This window comes from Arachis stenosperma, chromosome 9 (genome assembly GCF_014773155.1).
Source record: "Arachis stenosperma cultivar V10309 chromosome 9, arast.V10309.gnm1.PFL2, whole genome shotgun sequence".
NCBI classification, from domain to species: domain Eukaryota; kingdom Viridiplantae; phylum Streptophyta; class Magnoliopsida; order Fabales; family Fabaceae; genus Arachis; species Arachis stenosperma.
In genome coordinates, this window is record NC_080385.1 from 31,778,611 (window position 1) to 31,796,174 (window position 17,564).

The window sequence follows — 17,564 nt, forward strand, 5'->3', positions numbered from 1 at the left end:
CAAATTGACTTGTTGAGTCAATATCTTATTCTGAGCCAGTATGGCATTCAGAGTATCAATCTCAAGAACTCCTTTCTTCTGACTTGTCCCATTATTCACAGGATTCCTTTCAGAAGTGTACATGAATTGGTTATTTGCAACCATCTCAATTAGTTCCTGAGCCTCTGTAGGCGTCTTCTTCAGATGAAGAGATCCTCCAGCAGAGCTGTCCAAAGACATCTTGGATAGTTCAGAGAGACCATCATAGAAAATACCTATGATGCTCCATTCAGAAAGCATGTCTGAGGGACATTTTCTGATCAATTGTTTGTATCTTTCCCAAGCTTCATAGAGGGATTCTCCATCCTTCTGTCTGAAGGTTTGGACTTTCACTCTAAGCTTACTCCATTTTTGAGGTGGAAAGAACTTTGCCAAGAAGGCATTGACTAGCTTTTCCCAAGAGTCCAGGCTATCTTTAGGTTGTGAGTCCAACCATATTCTAGCTCTGTCTCTTACAGCAAAAGGGAATAGCATCAGTCTGTAGACCTCAGGGTCAACCCCATTAGTCTTGACTGTGTCACAGATTTGCAAGAACTCAGCTAAAAACTGATGAGGATCTTCCATTGGAAGTCCATGGAATTTGCAATTCTGTTGCATTAGAGAAACTAATTGAGGCTTAAGCTCAAAGTTGTTTGCTCCAATGGCAGGGATAGAGATGCTTCTCCCATAGAAGTCGGGAGTAGGTGCAGTAAAGTCACCCAACACCTTCCTTGTATTGTTGGCATTGTTGTTGTTTTCGGCTGCCATGTGTTCTTCTTCTTTGAAGAATTCGGTCAGGTCCTCTAAAGAGAGTTGTGCTTTGGCTTCTCTTAGCTTTCTCTTCAAGGTTCTTTCAGGTTCAGGGTCCCCTTCAACAAGAATGCCTTTGTCTCTGCTCCTGCTCATATGAAAGAGAAGAGAACAAGAAGATGTGGAATCCTCTATGTCACAGTATAGAGATTCCTTGAGGTGTCAGAGGAAAAGAAAAATAGAAGAAAGAAGGTAGAAGAATTCGAACTTGATGAGATAAAGTTCGAATTGTGCATTAAGAAGGAGTAGTACTCCATAAATAGAAGGATGTGAGAAGGAGGGAAGAGAATTTTCGAAAATTAATTAGAAAGATGTCAAAAACATTTTAAAAATTGATTGATAATTTTCGAAAATTGAAAGTGGAAAAGAAATCAAGTGATTTTTGAAAAAGATTTTGAAATTAGAAGTTAAAAAGATTTGATTGAAAACTGATTTTGAAAAAGATGTGATTAAAGAGATATGATTGAAAAGATTTGATTTAAAAACAATTTTAAAAGACATGTTTTGAAAACAAAATTTTTTTTTTAAAAGATTTGATTTTGAAAATCAATGACTTGTCTAACAAGAAAAGATATGATTCAAACATTAAACCTTCCTCAACAGAAAAGGCAACATATTTGAGATGTTCAATCAAATCATTAATTGTTAGTAAGTATCTTTGAAAAAGGAAAGAAATTGATTTTGAAAACATTTGATTGAAAAGATATGATTTGAAAAAGATTTGATTTTGAAAAACTTAGAAAACTTGAAAAAAAATTGATTTGAAAACAAAATCTTCCCCCTTTGCCATCCTGGCGTTAAACGCCCAGAATGGCCTCCATTCTGGCGTTTAACGCCCAAAATGCTACCTCTTTGGGCGTTAAACGCCCAACCAGGTATCCTGGCTGGCGTTTAAACGCCAGTCTGTCTTCTTCACTGGGCATTTTTGAATGCTCAGCTTTTTCTGTATAATTCCTCTGCAGCATGTTCTGAATCTTCAATTCTTTGTATTATTGACTTGAAAAGACACAACTTAAAAATATTTTTGGATTTTTAATAATCAAAATGCAACAAGAATGAAATAACAATGCATGCAAGACACCAAACTTAGTAGTTTGTATACTACTGACACTATATGAGACACATAAACACTCAAGCCAAAAGAATTCAAAGATCAGAGTAAGAAATCATCAAGAATTACTTGAAGATCCTTAAGATACATGAATGAATGTATGCAATTGACACCAAACTTAAGATGAGACTAGTGTCTCAACAAGGAACATAACATATTTTTGGTTTTTATGAAATTTTTTTTTGAATTTTTTTGTGTTTTTCGAAAATTAAGTGGAAAAAGATATCAAAATTCTTAATGAGAATTCCAGGAATCAGTGCAATGCTAGTCTAAGACTCCGGTCCAGGAATTAGACATGGCTTCACAGCCAGCCAAGCTTTCAAAGAAAGCTTCGGTCCAAAACACTAGACATGGCCAAAGGCCAGCCAAGCCTTAGCAGATCACTGCTCCAAAAGCAAGATTGATAAAAATCAACAAGCTCTTGTGATGATAAGTTGAAACCTCGGTCCAATGAGATTAGACATGGCTTCCCAGCCAGCCAGATTTCAACAAATCATCATGAAACTCTAGAATTCGTCTTCAAGAATTTCGAAAAAAAAAATACCTAATCTAAGCAACAAGATGTACCGTCAGTTGTCCAAACTGAACAATCCCCGGCAACGGCGCCAAAAACTTGGTGGCGCGAAATTGTGAACAATACTTTTCACAACTCTCATAATCCCCGGTCATGAACTCCAAAAACTTGGTAGTTCAATTCCATGGCATTACACAACTTCGCACAACTAACCAGCAAGTGCACTGGGTCGTCCAAGTAATACCTTACGTGAGTAAGGGTCGATCCCACGGAGATTGTTAGTATGAAGCAAGCTATGGTCATCTTGCAAATCTTAGTCAGGCAAACTCAAATGTATATGGTGATGAACGAAAATAACATAAAAGATAAAGATAGAGATACTTATGTAATTCATTGGTAGGAACTTCAGATAAGCGCATGAAGATGCCTTCCCTTCCGTCTCTCTGCTTTCCTACTGTCTTCATCCAATCCTTCTTACTCCTTTCCATGGCAAGCTCGTGTAGGGTTTCACCGTTGTCAATGGCTACCTCCCATCCTCTCAGTGAAAGCGATTGCATATGCTCTGTCACAGCATAGCGGAATTCAGCTGTCGGTTCTCGGTCAGGCCGGAATAATATCCATCGATACTTTTGCGTCTGTCACTAACGCCCCGCCTGCTAGGAGTTTGAAGCACGTCACAGTCATTCAGTCATTGAATCCTACTCAGAATACCACAGACAAGGTTAGACCTTCCGGATTCTCTTGAATGCTGCCATCAGTTCTCGCCTATACCACGAAGACTCTGATCTCACGGAATGGTTGGCTCGTTTGTCAGGCGAGCACTCGGTTGTCAGGCGATCAACCATGCATCGTGCAATCAGGAATCCAAGAGATATTCACTAGAGCCTTGGTTGCTTGTAGAACAAGAGTGGTTGTCAGTCACCTTGTTCATAAGTGAGAATGATGATGAGTGTCACGGATCATCACATTCATCAAGTTGAAGAACAAGTGATATCTTAGAACAAGAACAAGCGGAATTGAATGGAAGAACAATAGTAATTGCATTAATACTCGAGGTACAGCAGAGCTCCACACCTTAATCTATGGTGTGTAGAAACTCCACCGTTGAAAATACATAAGCATAAGGTCTAGGCATGGCCGAATGGCCAGCCTCCCAATGATCTAAGATAGCATAAAATGAAGATAGCTACCAAAGTCTTCTAATACAATAGTAAAAGGTCCTACTTATAGATAACTAGTAGCCTAAGGTTTACAGAAATGAGTAAATGACATAAAAATCCACTTCCGGGCCCACTTGGTGTGTGCTTGGGCTGAGCAATGAAGCAATTTCGTGTAGAGACTCTTCTTGGAGTTAAACGCCAGTTTTTATGCCAGTTTGGGCGTTTAACTCCCATTTGGGTGCCAGTTCCAGCGTTTAACGCTGGGATTTCTTGAGGTTACTTTGAACGCCGGTTTGGGCCATCAAATCTTGGACAAAGTATAGACTATCATATATTGCTGGAAAGCCCAGGATGTCTACTTTCCAACGCCGTTGAGAGCGCGCCAATTGGGCTTCTGTAGCTCCAGAAAATCCACTTCGAGTGCAGGGAGGTCAGAATCCAATAGCATCTGCAGTCCTTTTCAGTCTCTGAATCAGATTTTTGCTCAGAACCTTCAATTTCAGCCAGAAAATACCTGAAATCACAGAAAAATACACAAACTCATAGTAAAGTCCAGAAAAGTGAATTTTAACTAAAAACTAATAAAAACATACTAAAAACTCAACTAACACTACCAAAAACATACTAAAAATAATGCCAAAAAGTGTATAAATTATCCGCTCATCATATGGCAATCCGAGTCACAACTACAAGATTTACAAGAGAGTTCCAATAATAAAGAAAGACACCAAAAAAAGGACCAAAGCTCAGTGTGAGTCTGCCCCTCAATAGGAGTGTGCACTGTCTCAGAGTGCACCCATCATTGACAATAAGAGATTACTGTCGATCCTGAGGTTAACCTTTAACTCTTTCAAACATGAGGATTTAGTTGTCCATGCAATATATTTTATGAGGGTTTAGTTGTATCTTTCATAACTTTTATAAGGATTTAATTGTCCCTTTTATAATTTTTATAAGGGTTTAATTATACAGTAAAAGATGGAGTTGTGCATGTTTCATGCAACTGTTATTCTATGTTTTAACCAAATCAAGTTCCAACAATGAATATCCTACAATCCACAAGCACAACTATAGTTAGTGTTGCTGCTATTGCTAACAATGTTAACCCTGTTATTATATCTACTAATTATAGAATATATCAGCCATTAATGCTGGTCTGGCATTGTGTAGGAGCAATCATCCGAGACAATCAAGGAAAGAAAAAGTTCAATCAAGACCTTCATCAAACAAGTCACTAAATCCAGCTCTCTTTAGGAAAAAAGAAGCTACTGTTAGGCCAGCAAAAGCTCCTCACCCACAGCTTGCCTTACAATCACAAATAGCTCAAGGGCCAACTGATCATCTCTCTGCAAAAACAAGAACAACAACAAACTGGACCAACCTAAAGAATGTTGAAATTTTTAGGCCTAGACCTTGGCATTAGAATATTATTGATCTCCTAAGGTTTAATGGATCATGACTTAATTTTTTTGGGTTTAAAAAATTTGATTTGGACATGCTATTTTGATGGATATAATGTTATTTTGGGGATGATATTTCTTTTTAGTAGATATAATATTATTTTGGGGGTGATGTTTTCTTTTGGATTTAGCATAGTAGTGTTGTGCTTTATGTTTTTAGGGTGAATTTAGTCATATTTTGGATTTAGGTGATGCAATTCCATAAGTCTACTGATGTACTTAACTCACTTTGGGTAATGTTTATTATCTATGTTAAGTATGTTTCACTTCGGATTACATATTGTGCTTTTATCATTGATGTGGTTGTTTATCAGATTTTGCAAACATTTAAAACAACCAGATAATATCATTCATTGTAAACAAACTACATGCTTACAAAAATGGTTCGCCCTTTACAGCTAACTTCATTCATGGTAAACAAAGTACATTACATTTACAGTAACAATTCTAATTCACCTAGTACCACTACACAGGACAAACACAACTACTGCAAACATAAACCCAATAAAAAGAAAAAGCAAACATCCCTAAATCGACTAACAACAATTCTAAGAGACTCCTGCTTCTCCAATGCCAAAATTCTTTACTCCAAATCAATCAATCTCTGCTCCCAATCATGCTTTCTACTTTTTATAACTTCTTCATCCCCAACAGCTTCATCCAACCATTTAAAGAATTTACAGTATGGAAAATTCTCCTGTCAAAAAAGAATTAAAGAAATGAAAACATTTTCTTTTTGCGTTGAACAATTCAAAGCAACTATAAAAAGGAGATAGCAATTACCCTAATATTTGGACATCCCAGAAACAAGGATTTTTCATTGTTCTAGACTTGTATATTGTTGCATACAATTGGCAGTTATACTTGAGAGCTTCCGATGCTATTCATTCTACATTGTGCTAGAGTTTTGTTTTGTTTCAAGGTGAATAATTGGGAATTCTGGACAATTAGTGTTTGGAACATGTTAAAATCAAACAATATTCAAGGACCAATTTGTCATCATTATTTAGAGTATAGTTATACACATTCATTGCCCTCCCCCAGCTTGGTTGTAAGTTCATTTAACTTATAGTTTCTTTGTTGATTATTTACAATATCACTTTATAACAACATTTTTTTGTCATGAACTTTACAACTACATCTAACCAATTTTTTCCCTGTTATTTGTTAGAAATGATTCCTATCTTCCTATAAATCTATCATATATAAGAAAACCTTCATGGTTATCTACATGTTCGGTAAGATTTTGTTTTCCCTATTGTGTAAAAGTAATAAATGGAATTCTATCTTTGCAATAACATTTTTCTCTTGGTGCATATCTATTTGGTTGGTTCGTCATCTGATAGTGGCATTCATCTCTTAGATTTCTACCCTAGTACCAGCTCACCGAGCCATGTGCATTACAAGTAAGGCACTAACATTGATGCATATGGACACCAAAGTTTCCTGTTTTTTTTATTTCACTAAACCACTTAGTTAAGAGTACACATATAAGTGGTGTAAGTTTAAACCCCAAAAAAATATTTGGCCCGAAGATCATTTACTCACATAAATAACTCAACATGATCCAACATAATTTTTCTTTTATACTCTCTTGGAGACAATAAAAAGAACAGAGGAACTTTTTCTTTCACTGCACACACATATCAAGCGTACATGAGTTCGTACCTTTTACAGGCAAAGCTTTTCCAGGTATCTTAATAACTAAGGATGATATTACTAACAAACAACTATTTTCTTAATGTCTAAGAAAACTTATGTGCGGCGTGAGAAGCAAGTAGTAGTTTGTAGGTTTGTCTTAATAACTAAGATATATCTATGACTAGTCGAAGATCTTAATCTTCAAGAAATTCCCAGTAGCAACTTTTGATTATCATTGGCGACAACTTAGATGAGGAGCTCGAGGCTTGATCAACTTGAATGCTTAGAGCTGGTGGCGACTTCAAACTTGATAAGTTTGATTTAAATGCTAACAAGTAGAGATAACCTTATATTAGTGCTTAGATTTACAACATATGTATATAACAAAATATTCATTTGGTTAAGTTTACCTATCAATACTTTTTCTTAACAGTTTTAGTAATTTTCATTGTAGAGAGGATATTGATAATGTTTCCAAGATGAATAGGAGTCAAAATTATCAAAACAGATTTATTCCTTTATCTGAATGAGTTATTTCATGTGCTGCACATCCTTTATATAATGCCATCGTAGTAGGAACAAAGGTTTGTAGGTAAAATTCCTTTTGTCTTTTTGTTTTTAGAATCACAGACTTACAAGATCATTATTACTGATATCATTGATTGATAATTGATTTCAGAAGACATCTTTGCTCGTGATTTCACAAAGACGAAGGTCAAGCAGTGAAGAAGATTAGTCCAAACTTGATTTATTGTTGGAAGTTAGTTGTACAAATTGAATCACAATTGTTAGTTTAAGATATAATAAAGTATTTCTTATTTGATTATTGACAGATTTCCATTGTATGATTTCATTGCCTGCTTCATAATGTTTTTGGCCCTTAGTTATAATCTTTCTTTTATTCTCTTTCACGTATGTCTGTTTTGATTAATCAGTTGACACTTGAAGTCCATTTTACTGTGTAGGTAGTAGAAGATCTCTATGAGCACTATTTTGGTCCTTCATTTGAACTTCTTTCACATGATAAGGTAAGTGAGATGTTTAACGGCACTTGAAATTAAGCTGATTGGCATGATTTTGTGAATTTAGCATTCAGCTTTAATGAGAATAATAAAAAACCAACAAGCTGAGAAGAGAAAAAAATAAGTGATCAATTAAATAGATACTGTGGTATTGTATCTTATTTATCTAAGATATCAAATCTGCTAAATCAAAGTGCTTACTACTTTTGATAGGTAACGAGCTATTAGAATGCTTTTAGTTTTGTTCAAGGTGAGTAACTGTTACAATTGTTTTTTTCAGTTTCTTTGATTTGTTTGTATTGGTTTTGCAGCTGTGTACCATTGTATAATTTTGACTATGTTTACAGTGATCTGATGTATTCAAATTTTAACATTATTGACCGGTATGTCAAGAAGTATTAGACTAGTCCCTTTTGAGTTATTACTGAGTTGATAGTTCTTTCTCTGCATTCTACCATCACTTAATGCACTTTACTAATGTGAGTTTTATTTTTCTTATTAGCTTTAAGGATCCTGGCCCTAATGGCAATGGTAGGTATTCAAACCACATGCTTTAAGTTGAATTCTTCGAATTACTGTAATTTGTGTATCTGGTGAGCTAAGAATGATGTTCTTGTGGAATGAATGGCTAAGTCTTAATATCTGAATATTTCATTTATCATCACATTGCAGATCAAGTGTAAGATGGGATGAGGCTAACATTGTAAAACAAACCCGTGAGGGAGAAAATTACTGAGCCTAAGACTCCGTATCACCCTATGATTGATGATGAAGGCATGGAAAGAACACTGTTAAATCAAGAATTGTACAAGGATAGCAAGCTGCTAATTGCTGTTATCCAATTTAAGAACTTTGGTAAATTAAGAATTGTATGTATTTGGACATCATTTATCACCAATATTTCTTAAGTTATATTTTGATTGTTAATTGCTTCTTAAGATTATGTCTTTGAATTGTGTAAGGATAATTTTTATTATTTAAAGAAATTATTTAGTATAATTATGTGTTTAATTTTATTTTATAATATTTAACTCATTTAATTAAAAATGTAGAATTATATATGTAATAATATATTAAATATTATGTTGTATAAAAAATTATTAGAACATTATATACATACAGAAAATTAAAAAAATAATGAAGGACCTAAGGCTACACTTATATAGAGTAGCTATGGTTATACAGAAAATTAAAAAAAAAATAAGGGACCTAAGGCTACACTTATATAGAGTAGCTATGGTGTACAATGTGGCTACGTTTTATAGGTGATGCAATAGTGTTGAAAAGCGTAGCCTATTCTCGTAAAAATGGAAGCTGAAAAGCGTAGCCTTTGGTCCTGGACAACATCACTTGAAAAGCGCACCCTATTCCCAAATGCCAAAAGCGTAGCCCTTGGTGCAGAAAAGCGTAGCCTTTGAGAATAGGCAACGGCCGAATAGGAATCACCCCAAAAAGCGTAGCCGTAGCCCAGAAAGCGTAGCCGTAGCCTAAGGCATCATTTTTTTTCACTTTTGGCTACACTTTTCAAGTGTACTTGAATGGGTGTTTTTCTTGTAGTGGTAATTCCAATATGGCATTTAACGGACACCTCACTTATATTAACCGTCCACATCAGAGGCACCGTTAGTCTTACTAACAGAAGGATGTAATGTGTCCACGTTTCATTTTCTGGGAGACCTAATTGTTACTTTTTTTTCTTTAGAGTCTAACTTGTCCGAATGAAAATTCTCAGAGACCTAATTGTCACTTTACTCTTTGGGATAACTACTAAAGATAGTACTTATCTGATCACATCTCTACTTCATCAGATCAAATAACTCATTTACCAATATACATGACATTAGTATCATAATATTATAATTATCTCTACTCTAGAATATCTCTAGTATTTTCTAGTGTAATTCTTATCGATTAAATTTTGGACTTGGTTATATATTATTATCATAAATTATTATTATTATTATTATTATTATTATTATTATTATTCTCTATAGATCTAGATCCGACTCGTCAATTGAAATCTAACTGTGTTACTTGATTTTTGTGATTTTTCAACATATAAAATCCAAAAAGTCAATCACTGAAAATCTGGATTGTTACATCACCCCTAATCCAACACAAACAGTTATGAAAAACTCTAGTGACCCCACACTTTTTACCAAAAATTGTTAACGTGGGAGGTTTGGTGATAAAGACCATGACAGTGACATGACGTCAGAGTAACACGGGGGTTAACGTAAGTGTGGCATAGTGCTAGGGAAGGTCTTTATTTATTCGAGGTTGCTTTTTTCTTTTCTCATTTCTTGAAGCTTTGTTAAACACTAAGAGAGTGGTCTTACCTCTATTCATTTTATGAAAATACAGTTGTTGTTAGACCTCTGAAGTATACCCATTGCTACAAGATAAATTATTTTTATTTGTTAAAAAAATAAAAATAAAAACGGCTCATTTTTTTGCAAATGAAAAAAAGCATGGTGTAACACCATGAAATAGAGGCTTGGCACTGCTATGGGTGTTAGCAAAAAAATACAGCTTACGTTTTTCATTTTCGAGCATTTCCTTTTTTCTTGTTTGAAATTAAACAAAATGTAACTTGCGTTTTTCAGCCTGCAGCATTTGAAATTTTTTTTATTTTGAGAAAAGTAAGAACGCAAGTTGCGTTTGAAAGAAGGAATTTATTAATTTTTTTTAAAAGTAAAACGCAGGTTGCGTTTATCAGATGGGCTTATTCAAATTTTTTTGGATGAAGAGAAAACTCAGGTTGTGCTTTATTTGGGCCAAAAATTTTTTTGAAATCTACAAAATGCAGCTTATGTTTTATATGCAAAATAATATTTTAATAAAGAGCCTTGCATATAAATTGCTAACGCAGCTAATTCCAACTTGCACCTCACTTCTGCTCCCTCACTTGTACTCCCATTCCCCTTTCTTTCATGTATCTCATGCTTGTGAGATTTTTTGGTTATTAGAAGGGTAAAAAAAGTGAGAATATGGAGCATATTGTAAATATACGAGTGTATTATAACAGTGAGATTATACCGAATATACACGAAGGAGTGGCTTTTGTTTGTAAATGTCAGTTTTCATTTGCTATTTCATACAACACGAGTTTTGTAGAGTTGCAAAATAGTCTTTGTGTGAACATACAAAGTCACATTTCGAAAAGGGTGAGCAACATTTTGTATAGGAATCCTGTACAAGTATTTGGTAGGCTGATACAGTTTCAAATAATGCCCATCACTAACGAAGCAAGCATGCAGCAGATGTTCTATATTTATCGATAAACCCAATTTTACGTGCCGGTGATAGAGCTGTACATTGAATTCGAACAACATACGGGGCTGGATGCGTTTGATGAGGAGGTCTACGTTGACGAGCTCGGAGATATAGATTGGGAAGAAGCTAACAACGACAGTAAAGAGGAGTTCGAAGCCAACTATAAAGTCGATGACGAAAACGATGACGGAGATCTGGCAGGCAATCCGGCGGTGCAAAATGAGGCGGATGGAATTGTAAGCCAGCACCCGTTTGGTGTTCTATCTTTTATGCGGACTCTAGATCTCAAAGCCATGCATGCCCCAAAATTTCCTGAGTATGCAAACATGGGTATGTTATGATTATTAATTCGAGTTACCACTGTGTTTATTTTATTTGCCTTGTCTGACTGATGGTGGTGTGCATGTCATAGGTGAAGGCAACGATGCGGCAGAAGATGGTGAGTTTAGTGTTGGAATGAAATTTAGTTTGAGAGAGTCGGTAATATCTGCAATCAAAAGCTACACTATTTCTAGAGGAGTTGATTACACTATATATGAGTTTAAGCCACAGACATTCTATGCGAAATGCAAGGGTTATCGTGCAGGTTGTGACTGGCTTATTCAAGCTAGCTTGCTTCGAAAGAAAGCTTGTTGGGAGATCAGAAGATATAATGGCAAACACACGTGCACCATGGGCACGATTTCACAAGATCATGCCAAGTTGGACTCAGACACAATTGCAGAAGTTATTAGGCTGTTGGTCGAAGCAGACCCGTTGATAAAGGTGAAGTCCATTATTGCAGAAGTTCAATCAAGGTTCAATTACACCGTAAGTTATCGTAAGACTTGGTTGGCAAAGCAAAAATCTGTTACAAAAGTTTTCGGTGATTGAGAAGTTTCTTACCAGGCTCTGCCAGTATCATTGAAAGCAATGACTGTGAAGATGCCAAGGTCTCGTGTTCAAATTAAAACGCTCCCCGTTTACTGTGAGAGTGAGGAGGTTCAAGGTGTAAGAGTTTTGCACAGCATTTTTTGGAGCTTCAATCCGTGTATTGTAGCATTCAGACACTGCAAGCCACTGGTGTAGGTTGATGGCATGCACCTGTACGAAAAATATAAAGGTGCACGTCTGGTAGCGATTGCACAAGATGGGAACCAAAACATTGTGCCTATTGCATTTGCATAGTCAAGGGCGAGACGGCAAATGCATGAGAGTTTTTCCTAACCAATTTGTTAGGATATGTTATTACCATTGATGGTGTGGGTATTATTTCTGACCGTCATACCTCCATCGACGCGGTAGTAGCTCGCAGTAATTGTGCATGGTCACCACCAAGAGCGTGGCACATGTACTGCATCAGACACATCGGGTCCAACTTCTTAAGGAGGTTTAAGGCTCCATATTTGCATAAACTCGTGGTGAACACAGGTATTTCAACTCGCTGTTATGGTTCTATTCATAGTAAATTTGTGGCATCTGCTTATGATCAAATGTTTTGTTCAACAGGCTATTTTAGGATGGAATAGGAGTACAAAAAAAATTACCAAAGGCTTAAAGAGTGGGGTGAGGCATATACTTAATGGTGCGATGACATCGGTGTTGAGAGATGGGTGTTGGCATTCGATGGTGGTCATTGTTGGGGACATATGACGACAAACTTGGTAGAGTGCATAAATTTTGTCCTGAAGGGTGCACGCAACCTTCCTGTGACTGCCATTGTTTGGTCAACTTTCTATCAGCTGAATGAATTGTTCACTTGGAAGAGTACCGAGGCTCATGAGCGTCTCCGCAATGGATTCACGTATTCAGAATTTGTAACGAAGAGAATTGAAGAAAGCTTTCAACGTGCAGGAAACATTGTGGCCAACCGGTTCGACAGGGGAACGAGATGTTTGAGGTTTATGAAATGCAAGATGGTACCATTTACACTGTTAACCTTTGCACAAGGACACTGCGGCTGTGGCCATTTCCAGGTCGAGCGACTCCCATGTCGCCACGTGCTTACATGTTGCGCCAACCAGCATCTTGATTGGCAAGTATACATGCACGACGTGTACAAGATGTCTGAAATTTGCAAGGTGTACAAATGCGAGTTTGTTCTGATGGGTGACCCATTTACGTGGGATAGATATGAAAGAGCGAAGGTGGTCGCCAACTGAACATTGAGGCGCACGACAAAAGGAAGATCGAAGTCAACCTGCTACTTGAATGAGATGGATTCGCGGGATATGCGTGGTCTTCGCTGTGCACTATATGTGGACGCGAGGGACATAGCCGGAGCCGATGTCCTCAGCGCGCAGGTCCAAGCTCCGCTAGAGGTCATTAGTGGTTAAGTTTTTCAATGTAACTTTGTTATGACGTACTTCACAATTATTTGTTACTTTTAATGTAACCTCGTCATTCATTTTAACCTAGTTAACAATTTATAATGAATAAAGTTTTTAACCTCGTTATGTAACTTTTTAATAAATAAACATTTCGTTCCAAAGTGCAACATGATAATCTCAAACAGAGTTATACGAGAACAAAACTAAATATGTAATAATAATGTGTCCATAAGTTATATGGATGACCCTGAGACACACCGGCATCCAGCCCATTGCCAACGTCAGGACCACCGAGATCTGTCATGCTTGCACCACTGGTGTCATACAAACCGAAACCACTCATCCCCGAAGCACTCGTTCCACCAAGATCATACCAGTGTTGCAAGTCCTTTCCCAAATCTCCCTCTTCCTGCTGTAGGTACTCATTCAAATCAAACAACTGGGAGTGTGGTGATGCGGAAGGACCGGGCGGATCTATATGACCTGTCGACTGATCAAAGTCCAAGTCACTGGCATGACCTGAAGTGGCGCGATGACCACCAGACTGCTGAGATGTAGCAGACCCTTCCTGAGGTAATCTGTATATCTCAGGTGCCTGAGTTGGCTGTGGTTCTGGTATATATGGTGCCTACTGCTAATATGCCGGCCACTACTGTTGCTCTTGGCCGTAGGTCGGATCCTGAAACTGCTAGGCATATACTGGATCCTGAAACTGCTAGGCATATGCTGGCATATGATATTAGTGCTCACATGCCGGAACCTAATTAACAATTAATTACAATTAATAGTAATTAATGATAATAGATAAACCAAAACAATAATAATTAATTATAATTTAAAACGGTAAAAATTAACAACAACAACAACAACAACAACAATAATAACTGAAACTGCTGCTTAGGAGGGGGACTTGCTGCTGAGAGCCAGTTGGTTCTTTCTGTTGCTGTTGTGCTTCATCAGTGCCAATCTCTTCACCTGCAACTCTATCTGACAGTCGCAGGTGAATCCCATACTGCTGTGTATACCACTTGTAGTACACTGGGAGAGGATGAAAGTCAATAATCTCCTTGCCTAACTGCAATGTGTTATACTGGTCAGATCTTCTCCTGTTAACCTATTGACTGTAAATCTCTCTCCAGTCATGGTTCTGTGCTCCTGTCAACCGCTTGCAATGATCACGACCAAGGCCGAACGCCGGGCCTGGTGGAAGCTGTTGCATCTCAAACTGTCGTCTAACTCGGTCTGTCGGGTGTCATTCTAGGCACTCGAATGACACTAGCGGCGACTGGGTGGAGCACATAACCAAATGGGCAACGAGGACATCCGGAACCCCCACTCCCATATAGTTCGAGTTCAATGAAGTGGTCGACTTATTCGGAAACACAACTGTTCTGAGCACGCAGAAAATGTGCGCCCAGACGTACCGCTCAACAGACTCCTGGTGTCACAAGGCTCGGTGTCTCTGCACCGTCGGATCCATGCAAGGTTAACCTTTCCCAACACGTGATCTTGTGGACGGAGCTCCCGACCAAAACACGCAATGCAGTTCTCTACCAAAAACTAGTGACTGCTGTCTGATCTGACGGTAACGGTCTCCCCATTAATCGGGAGACCAAGAATATAGCTTACATCTTCTAGCATCACCGTCACTTCACCGACCGGAAGATGAAATGTGTGAGTCTCTGACCTCCAGCGTTCCACCAAGGCACTCAGTAGTGCAGAATGACCTCTCATTTCGCCTACTTGCGAAATGTGTTGAAACCCAGTCAATGCCAATGCCGCTGCAGCTACCTCGTTAAGGGTATCTAGCGGATCAAATTTTCTGGGCAATAAATTCCTAATAGCCCGCAAAAAAAATGATAATTATTAAATTCCAAATAATATCAGTTAATAATTTATTAAAAAAATAGCAACAATAATTAAACAGTATTATTATTATCTTAAAAATAATAATAAATTATTAAAAAATGATAATAAATTATTAAAAAATAATAAATATTTATTTATTATTTATTATTAAAAAATAATAATAATTATTATTATACAACATTCTATAAAGGCTAATAATAATAATAATAATAATAATAATAATAATAATAATAATAATAATAAAACGGTAACTAAACAGTATTATTACTATTATTATCTTAAAAAATAATAAAAAATTATTAAAAAATAATAAAAAATTATTAAACATTATTTATTTATCATTACAAAATAATAACGATTTATTATTATTATTAAATAGTATTATTTATTTATTATTAGAAAAAATTAATAATTTATTATTATTATCTTACATAGTATTTTATTATTATATTACTCATGATAACAATTTTTTTCAACAGACTTATTAATAATAATAATAATAATAATAATAATAATAATAATAATGTCACTAATAATAATAATAATCATTTATTATTATCATCCTAAAGTATTCTATTACACTAATCATGATACCATTTTTTTCTTTGGAGACTTAAGCATGATAATAATAACAATAATAATAATATCACTAATGATAATAGTAATAATAACAATAACAATAGTAATAACACTAAGAATAGCAATAATAATAATGTTCATACCCTGACCGAGCTCCCCAAAACTCGGCAAGTTCACAAAAGGCCCGACCTCGTCCCAAGGCCCACGCCTGAGGTCGGACCTCGGACAAATAGGCTAAGAAGGCCCATCAAAAGGAACGTAGCCCAAAACCTAAAGGCCGAAAAGGCCTGGGAAAGGCGGTTTCGCAAAGATAGAAGATAAAACTCCCAAAAGATAAGATAAGATAAGAATATCTTATCCAGGGAAGATCACGACCAACTACTATAAATACACTGGAGCACCCAGGTATAACTCACACTCTAATTCTACTCAATATCTGCTTGGACCCATGCTAACTTAAGCATCGGAGTGTCATTGCAGGTACAACCCCCATCCGCTCAGCATACCAAGCTCGGGTCACAGAACCCCTACCTCGGGCCTTGCCAGACGACCGAGCTATACGTTTCAGGTAACCCTCGGAACATTGGCGCCGTTGCCGGGGAGCCTGGAAGTCATCCCTTCACCATGGCGGACGACCCTCCCAACAATAACCACGCTACATCAGAACAAGAGGAGGAAGTTGACACCGGAGAACGACCAGACAGCCCTCTATCACCGCGCACTCCAGGAGGAAACAAACAGGATCGCACAAAGACATCACTCTCAAACAAAGATCAGCAAAATCCCAAAAAAGAAAAGAGCTCGGAAATTCTAGAAGCAGTACGAGCGCAGCAAAACCGGCTGAAACAGCTCGAAGAGGACATAAAGAAGCAGAAAGAAACTGAACAAGATCTGAGAAGGGAAGCTCGCAAGCGCAGAGAACTAGAAGAAAAGCTGCGGAAAATAGAGGTCGACCTAAAAGACCGAACGGAACGCGGCACCACCCCCAAAAACAGTCACGATCCCTTCACGCAAGAGATCATGAAGGAGAAGGTACCGCGAAACTTCAAACCACCAGATATGGACCTCTACGACGGCACCACCGATCCAAGTCACCACCTCAGCAACTTCAGAAGCAGAATGTACCTAGTCGACGCCTCCGACGCGATTCGGTGCAAAGCCTTCCCCACCACTCTCACCAAGTCAGCCATGAAGTGGTTCGACAACCTGCCACCAGGATCGATCTCCAGCTTTGAAGACCTAACCAAAAAATTCTTAACAAGGTTCTCTATTCAAAAAGACAAGGCAAAACATGCCCCCAGTCTACTCGGGATCAAACAAGGCAACCAAGAAACTCTCCGAGAATACATGGAGCGATTCAACAAAGCCTGCCTGGACATACAACACTTGCCCACTGAAGCGGCCATCATGGGGTTGGCAAACGGCCTAAAAGAAGGACCATTTAGCCAATCCCTATCTAAACGATACCCGACCTCCTTATACGAAGTGCAGGAGCGAGCAGAAAAATATATCAACATGGAGGAAACCTCCCAGCTAAGAGACTCTTCCAGGAAGGAGTCAACCTACTCGCTCCGAGATCGAGATCGGGAACAGAAAAAGAAAGAAGAATCCAGCTCGGACAAGCCACGGAAGTACCACAGCTACACCCCCCTCCGAGTCTCCCTGGTAGACGTCTACAGAGAAGTATGCCACACCGAAAAGATCCCACCACCCAGACCCCTGAAGCACAAAAGAGCAGGAAGAGATCGGTCCGAATACTGTGAATATCACAGACTCTACGGTCATTCTACTAACG

The 17,564-nt window shown here is 37.5% G+C and overlaps 1 non-coding gene across 1 annotated transcript; it reads left to right on the forward strand.

The window, feature by feature from the left end:
* The first annotated feature begins 273 nt into the window (after nucleotides 1–273).
* Nucleotides 274–381, forward strand: LOC130952946 (small nucleolar RNA R71). The gene has a single exon (XR_009075119.1). It is a non-coding gene; the product is annotated as a small nucleolar RNA R71 (small nucleolar RNA).
* Nucleotides 382–17,564: the final 17,183 nt, after the last annotated feature.